Consider the following 8,025-nt stretch of genomic DNA (forward strand, 5'->3'; position numbering starts at 1 on the left):
TGGCTCAGTAGAATAAGTGCTTTGTTGGCAAGTGCAAAGGCCTGAGTTTAATCCCTGGTTCCACCAAAGGGGGAAAAATGATGCACTTAATTATTGTAGGTCATGAACATAGTTAAAATAATTTCTCAGGGCGGGGAGATGGCTCAGTGGAATAAGTGCTTCCTTGGCAAGAGCAAGGACCTGAGTTCAATCCCCAGTTCCACAAAAATAATAATAATAATAATAATAATAATAATAATAATTTCTCAATAAATGGTAGTGGCATCATGACATATCCACCTGTAAAATAAATGCTTACTATTCTTTGTTTATATTATTTAAAAATTCAGTAAAAATGATTTTGTAAGAAATCCTAAGATAGTACCAATATCTTAGGATATTGCACTAAATTACCAATGAACTATGACATAATAAACAATCATAAAACTGTGGAATATTAAAAGCAAAACCTACCTATAAATTTTTAGACCTTAGATTTACAAAATGGTATCTCAAACATAACCACAAATTGCAAGTGTCCAGGGACCACCCATTCAGGGTCCCCCTCCTGTCCCTCTCTTGGACTGGAGCTTTCTCTCCCTCAATAAGTATATTCTGTTCATTAAAAAAGTACAAGTAGAAGGAAAGAAATTGAATATATATATTTTTTCTACAAATGAAGCCATCTAAAAAAAAAAGCAAAAAATGAGCCCCACATGACACCAAGTATTTGAAAGTCTTGTATGTGATGCTAAATTTTTACCTAGATTACATAAAAGGCACCCACAACTCATGGTTCAAATATGAATAATGACATTGTTAATGCACCAAAGATTGAAATAGATGCATCTCCAAAAAAGGTACTCAAAAAGATGATGAGATCATGAAGAGATGCTTGACATCATGGTCCATTAGGTAAGAGGAAACCATAACCACAAAGAGATGGTGCCTACTGGCTAAGAGGTCATGCAATCAGAGAAAAATAACCTGTTACCAAATCTGAAATCTTCACATGCTGATTATGGGGAAAAGAAATGGTGAAGTTACTTTGGAAAATTGTTTACCATTTCCTTAAAATAGTAATTATAGGCTTTGTATAAAACTTAACAGTTGCACTCCTATATTTATTCCTAAAAGTAAATTAAGAACATCCACAAAAAATCCAGTACTCTAATGTTTATAACAGTATTAGTCATATTTGCCAAGTGAATAGACCCAAATGTCTATCAATAGATACACAGATAAATAGAATATTGTATCTATGAAAAGTAATATTACTCAGTATTATAGTCTTTCCACATAATACAAAATCAACACACAAATATCAATAGTGTTACTTTATACAAAAAATGACCAATATCATTCACAAAAACAGAAAAATAAATAAATAAATGCTTAGGAATTAACCTAATCAAGGAAGTGAAAGGCTGCTGCAACAAAAATTACAGTGTTTTGAGAACAAAAAGAAACAAAAAATATCAAAGAGGTAATTAGAAAATAGAAAGAAATCCCCATGCTCCTGCATAGTCAGAACCAATATTGTTAAAATGGATATTCTGCCAAAACTGGTACATAGGTTTAACATTACCCCCTTCAAATTACCAACCATATTCTTCACAGAACAATAGAAAACAATTCTAAATTTATAGAGACCTAGAAGAGACTTCAAAATACCAAAAGCAACTCTAGGTAACAATAGAAAAACAGGAATCATCACAATCCTGGATTTCCAGCTATATTACAAAGCTACAGTGATAAAAACAGCATGGTACAAGCACAAAATCAAGCATGTGGACTAGTGGAATAGAACAGACAATATGGAAAAATCCCACACTCACATTCAGCCCCCTGATGTTTGACAAAAGAGTCAAAAATGCAGGCTATAAGAAAGATAGAAAGACATACACTGTAGAAATGATAACTGGTGTAGACAATGCGCTGGGAAAGCTGACTGTTCACATAGAGAAGTTTGAAGTTATACCTTTCTCTCCCAGAACTTGCTGAACTAAAATAAAAATGGCTCAAAGACTTAAATTTGTAACAGAAACATTTAATCTGCTGGAAGATAATGTAGTTACAGTTCTTGAAATTATTACCATAGGCAAGGACTTTCTGTGAAGAACCCCAGTTGCATGAGAAATGCCATCAAGAATCAACCAATGGGAAGAAGCTGGGGGTGGTGGCCAACATATTCCAGGGCATGGATGGTGAGGCCGGTCAGGCCGGCTCCAGGGCCATGAAGCCTCCAGGAGGAGAATCTAGCAATCTTTTTTAGAAGTCTGAAGAAGCTGCTCCTTTGAACAAGCCTAATGAAAAGAATGGCATCAAATATTTTTGGACCAACTGAAGAACCTCAGAATATATCCAAGAGGACAAATCCCCCAGGACGGAAAGGAAGTGGAATCTTTAATGAATCAACCCCTGTGCAGACCCGACAATGTCTAAACTCACCTGCTGGGAAGACTAGTGACATTTTTGATTCCCCAGTCATTGAAACTTTACCCTTGCCACACCCAAATAAACCCAAGAACCATGCATTTTTGTGTGAAGGAGAAAAACCAAAATCAGATCTTAAAGCAGCAACAAGCACCTCACCACAAGAAGAGCTGTGAACAAAGGACAGCTTGAGAGAAGTGGACCACACCAAGGAGCTGGAGACCATGCCCACCTTGGACAACCATGAGCCCTGGCTGGAGCCATGGCTTCATTCTCATAACAACATCTTGACCCCACCCAGAGGCAAGTCCAGTATCTCCTTCTACTGAGAGCATCCTTAGAGCAAGGTCAGAAACATGAGATAGGGTATGAGATGCTACCTTCTTCTTTCACCCAAAACAATGGGGTGGAATGGTATCTCTGTTTGTGAGTCTGGGTGCTCAGAGCTCTTCTGTGCTCCTGAAAGCTATGCTGTGACCCATGCCTTCCTGACTATTGGGAAACAATGGGCCCTTTGGGGTCTACCCATTTATTGTTGCTGATGGAGCAGAACGCTAGGATGGGTGAGGGTCAGAAGATAATGAAGGGCCACAGGACTCTTGTCACATTTTCCCTGCCTTTGCATCAGTGTTCTGCTGACTGGGCATCGTAAAAGATTTTGGAAGAAAAAACCTTGACCTGTTCCTTTCTATGGGACAGAGGAAGTAAGCATGAGCAGAGACACTAAGAAGGCGGTGGGAGTCTCTGTATATCCCTTTAGATCCTAATGCTAGTTACCTTTCACCAATATGGCTCTCACTTGAGATGACTGTTGAACTCCAATATCTCCTTTTCATTTCACACCCATTGTATTGTCCTGCAGTCCTGGTTGCTCTTCCTCAGACACAGTCAATAAAACTGAGCAGCTGTCTTTAGTCTGGTTGTCTACAGAAAGCATTTGTGCCCTGACGCTTGAGTTGCCCGGTTCTTGCATCGAGTTCTCTGGGCAGCTCTCACGCAGCACGTGGGAGGCTGAAAATAGGAGAATAACTATGATTCTGATCTACCTAGTGAGACCCTGTAGACCCTGTCCTAAATACAGAAAAAAAAAATTAATACACAAAAATGTTTCACGTTGTTTAGCTAATTTTCCTTTCATTGGTATATTTATGCTTCTGTTTTCCATTCAGATGAATATTATTTTTTGCGGAACAATTTTCACTTTTGAATTTTTTTTTTGCCAGCTCAGCCTTTCCTGAGGGCAGGACTAGTGTAGCATGTGGTGCCAGGGATGAACCACAGTCCCCTGCACCCGCCTAAGCTGGCCTAACCAGATGCTTTATACCGCTGAGCTATCTCATCAGCCCAGTTTTGAAATACAGATTTTTCACCTTTGTATCTTTTGATAACAGCTTCATTTTCAATTCTAAAATACTATATATCTATACTTTCATCTGCCTATAAATGTATGACGATATGATATAATAATTCTTTAAATTCTACATGAGTTTAAAGAAAATTATTAAACTTATAGCTCCTGGAGTTTAATAGCAACAAAAAATGAATACATAAAAGTATAAGAAGCCCTGAACTTCATAAAAATGATCTATTTATTACGGGAAATAATAGTTCCTAAAAAGTCCCTTATGGTAGAGCTGGAAAAGTGATGTCCTTGGGGTTCAACACAGCATACAGCTGGTTATTTTACCTTTTTGGCCTATCTGGTCCAAAACTACACAGTATTTAAATTTGAAGTTGATGTCAAAATTTTAAAATATGGAAGCTGCCCATAAAGGTCTAGAGTCCTACGGTGCACCATAAATCCAGTGCTCTGCAGCACCAGCCACCGCTGCTGCATGCCCAGGCCTTCCAGAGCTGCCCTTTCTCTGAATGGGTCCTGCACTCTCCCTTGAAACACAGCCTCCACTCTTGTCTCCTCCTCCAGCACCGTGACTGTGTGTGCTACCAAATGGCCTTTGGGAACGTACACATCTCTGCCCTTACTGCATCAGTTAAATTTTGGCTTTTGATTTTGTGTACTCAGCCTTTAGCTTGTTATTTGCTCCGTGAGTTGCCAAGGACACTGACACACCTGTTCTTAGCGTTTACGTTTGCTGATGTCACCTTCTGTGTGGGCCTCCCCTCAAATCACTAAGTGGCTATTAGTTCTCTTTCCCTTCCAGGTCTCTGGTCTGTGCAGGATGATGCTTCCTCAGATTCTGCCAGCCACTTATCTGTGCCTCCAAAAACAATTCTCTTCAATATCCCAGAATTAATCTAGGCACCCAGGTGGCTATTCATTTTTTTTCTAACTGATACAAAGTTAAAGCCTCTCCCAAAGGAGGCCCTAATCTAAATAAGAACGTGAAGTTGGTATTCCAAATATCCTTCATATTGCCTAACATCTCTTTCCTTTGTGCTTACAAATTACTAGTTGCCTTTTGTTTTTCTCCCTCAGGCAATTTGTCTTCTAGGAATGATGTTCGTATATGCATTTGTATGACAACTGTTTCTTAACTTTACTCATCACATGAGTTTGGTTCTAAATAACAGAACACTCACTCTAAACTTGCTTTTAAAAAAGTGTACTGAATTACACAACATGTTCAGGGTAGCAAAAAGGAAGTCTGATAAATATTGAGAAATCTTCAATAGTCACCACAAAGTGCTTTCACTTTTTATTGTCCACATATACCTTTTTTCCTATATGTAGACATAACCCTCTCTTGCATTAAAATATCAAAAAGTAGACCTTTGTTTATGAAAGATTATGAATCTATAATTTGCATGTTGGCCAGCAGTGTGGACACAGCAGAGAGTTGGTGATGCATGAGATGTTTGAAAGCCACCAGCGGGAGACCTCCATTTTCCATTCTGTTCAGGGTTTCTGCGGATTGAAAGGGGCCCACTTACATTATGGCATGCAATCTTCTTTCCTGGAAGTTTGCTGATTAAATGATGATCCCATCCAAAAATATAAAACCTTTGAATTCATAGCTTTTTTCAGATACGCATTCATTCATTACCTTATCAGAAAACAAATTCTCAACATCATCATTGAAAGATTGTACCACGTAGCTATTCTTGAAAGCTTTGACAATACCTTATCTTACCTTTTGTATTCATTGTATATGTTTTTTATCTTTCTCCTTTTCTGGGATAGCAATACTATTCTTGATTATCAACATTTCTACAGAATATAAACAATAGCTTTTAAATACTAGATGTTTAACAAACTTGGGTCAAATTCTTATATTCACTTCAGAGAAAAAGCAGGTTGTCTAATCCAAGAGGAGAATATTCATGCACAGAACAAAATTGCAGGATGCTTCTGCATCTTGCTGGTCACCTATATATTTGCTTGTTATCTTTCATCCCAGCTCTTTTCTGCTTATAAATTTTAGTCATAGAAATCACAAATTGCATTGCTTAGTGTTGTGGTCAATGTTTGTGTGGGAAGCAATACAGTGCAGGACACATAATTTATAAGATTATTTTATAATGGCCACCCAAAAAGCCACCTACAAAGAGAGTACAGGAGGTCTGTCCACACCCCAAAGACACAAAGAAGCTAGCTGAGGGCCTGGGTCCCACGGCTGTGTTTTGTATGAGTCCAGCTGAAGACCTAGAGCCCATGACAACGCCTTATGCTATCCTGTTTCACGGATCTACACTGGAGAGGCCTCAAGATCTGGAAGCTAACAAGTCCGTGCCTGGGAGTGAAGGATCTGTGCTAACAAGCTAAGGGGATCTGTGATGAAACCAACAAGTGATGCTCAAAGTAAGAACAAGAGCTCCTCTGGAAAGGCATCCTCAGGGACGATGAGGCCTGAGCCCTTCAAACAATGAGAACAGCCAAGCTCATACCAGAAAACTCAGCACAAAAAGCTTCTCAGATCAGGTGGGTATTACACATTGATCACCAGGTGTCAAACCACCACACTTACTATTTATTTGTTATGTTTTATTTATTTATTATTTTAATCTACTTAGGACAGGGTCTACAGGGTCTCACTATGTAGATCAGACTGGTGGTGATCACCCTGTTCTCAGCCTCCCAAGCGCTGGGATTATAGGCGTGTACCACCACACCCAGTCTCAGTTGCATTCTCTTGTGCCCTGGGGGAGGGGCTGTGCCACAGTAGGGACCAGACTTTGACCACTGAGCTCTGCCTAAGCAGGCACTTTAGTCCACTGAGCTATCTAGCTGGCCCTATTTATTTATTTATTTATTTATTTATTTATTTATTTGGTAAAGCATGCAGCTCTGACTCTTCGTGATCCTCCTGTCTCAGGGTTTACAGGCATATGCCACCACACCTAGTTTCAGGAAGGCACTGAGTGTAGTGTAGTACTGGGAGTCAAATTGGGGTCCCTGTGCTTGCCAGGCAGGCGCTTAGACCACTGACCTATCTGCCGAGCCCCACTTAGCCTTTCTTGCCTGTTCACTTCTACTCAGATTCTTCTAAGAGAAGACATTAGTAGAGGGATGAGAAATCAGAGGAGGAGAGAAGCTATTGTTTTCCTTTTTCCTCTCTTTTCTGTCATCATATTTGAAGGACAGCACCCTTTCCAGCCATCAACATTTCACTCGTGGCTTCCGTAGTCCATCTTCCATAGTCTGAGACCACTGTAGGCCTTATTGTTTCATGATTTTGTGGTATGCGACATCAGCCTTCGCAGGGGAACTGTGCATGGTCTGGGATCTCCTTATACCATCTCTTTACTTTTCTACAGTTGCCAATCTCTAATGTATTTCAAATTTCTTCCCTTATGCTTCTCTCAGACTTTTGGATACCGTAGAGCAATGTGAATGAGTTACATACCCAAGTTATGGTTTATCATTTTAAAACGTTGGAGTCTTTCCTCTCTCTCTCTCTCTCTCTCTCTCTCTCTCTCTCTCTCTCTCTCTCTCTCTCTTTTTACCTAAGAGAAGTTTCCAGAAACAAACTTCAAGGTTATGATCCTTGGGTTAAAGTACCTCAGAGAGCTTGATACAGTCATGATCTCCTTACCAGTAGATAATGTGCTACTGCTACTTCCTGAAATACAGTGGCATCACATCTGCCAGATTTATTGTTGCTTTAGATGAAAGGCCTACTGGTGGTAAGGTTATGTCAAGTTAAATTGTTTATGTGTTCAACTGCTGTAACAGTATTGACTGTTAAGAACATACAAAGGAGATTTTTTAAAATTGAGATTGCACTGGATTATTATGGGAACAAATTAATAAACCCACTACTTTAAAATACTGTTTCAAGGAAAGTCAAAGGCACAGAGAAATTTAACTGTGGTCTTAAAATAATCTTGTAGCTTCAGGGAAAACCCCAAATCTCATTTCAAATCTAAAAGTGAAAATTCCAGAATTACTATATAAACTGGGTTCACTGCTTCACTAAAGCATCTTATGTGAAATTTAGAGTGCATTCTCATGTGTGAGAGTTAGAAGATATATCGTTAAAGAAACTGAGGCTTGATACAGGGACATTTTGGCTGACAGATGAATCGGAGGATCTCGAATACACATTGAACCATAGTTAGCAGAAATAATATCCAGGTTAGAAGGATATATGGTTCTTTCTTTCTTTCTTTCTTTCTTTCTTTCTTTCTTTCTTTCTTTCTTTCTTTCTT

At 39.0% G+C, this 8,025-nt stretch overlaps 1 pseudogene; it reads left to right on the forward strand.

Annotated features, from left to right (window-relative positions):
• The first annotated feature begins 1,767 nt into the window (after positions 1-1,767).
• LOC101580353 lies at positions 1,768-2,744 on the forward strand (annotated as a pseudogene).
• Positions 2,745-8,025: the final 5,281 nt, after the last annotated feature.

The sequence above is a fragment of the Octodon degus genome, unplaced genomic scaffold (assembly GCF_000260255.1).
Source record: "Octodon degus isolate 3935 unplaced genomic scaffold, OctDeg1.0 scaffold00058, whole genome shotgun sequence".
Classification (NCBI taxonomy): domain Eukaryota; kingdom Metazoa; phylum Chordata; class Mammalia; order Rodentia; family Octodontidae; genus Octodon; species Octodon degus.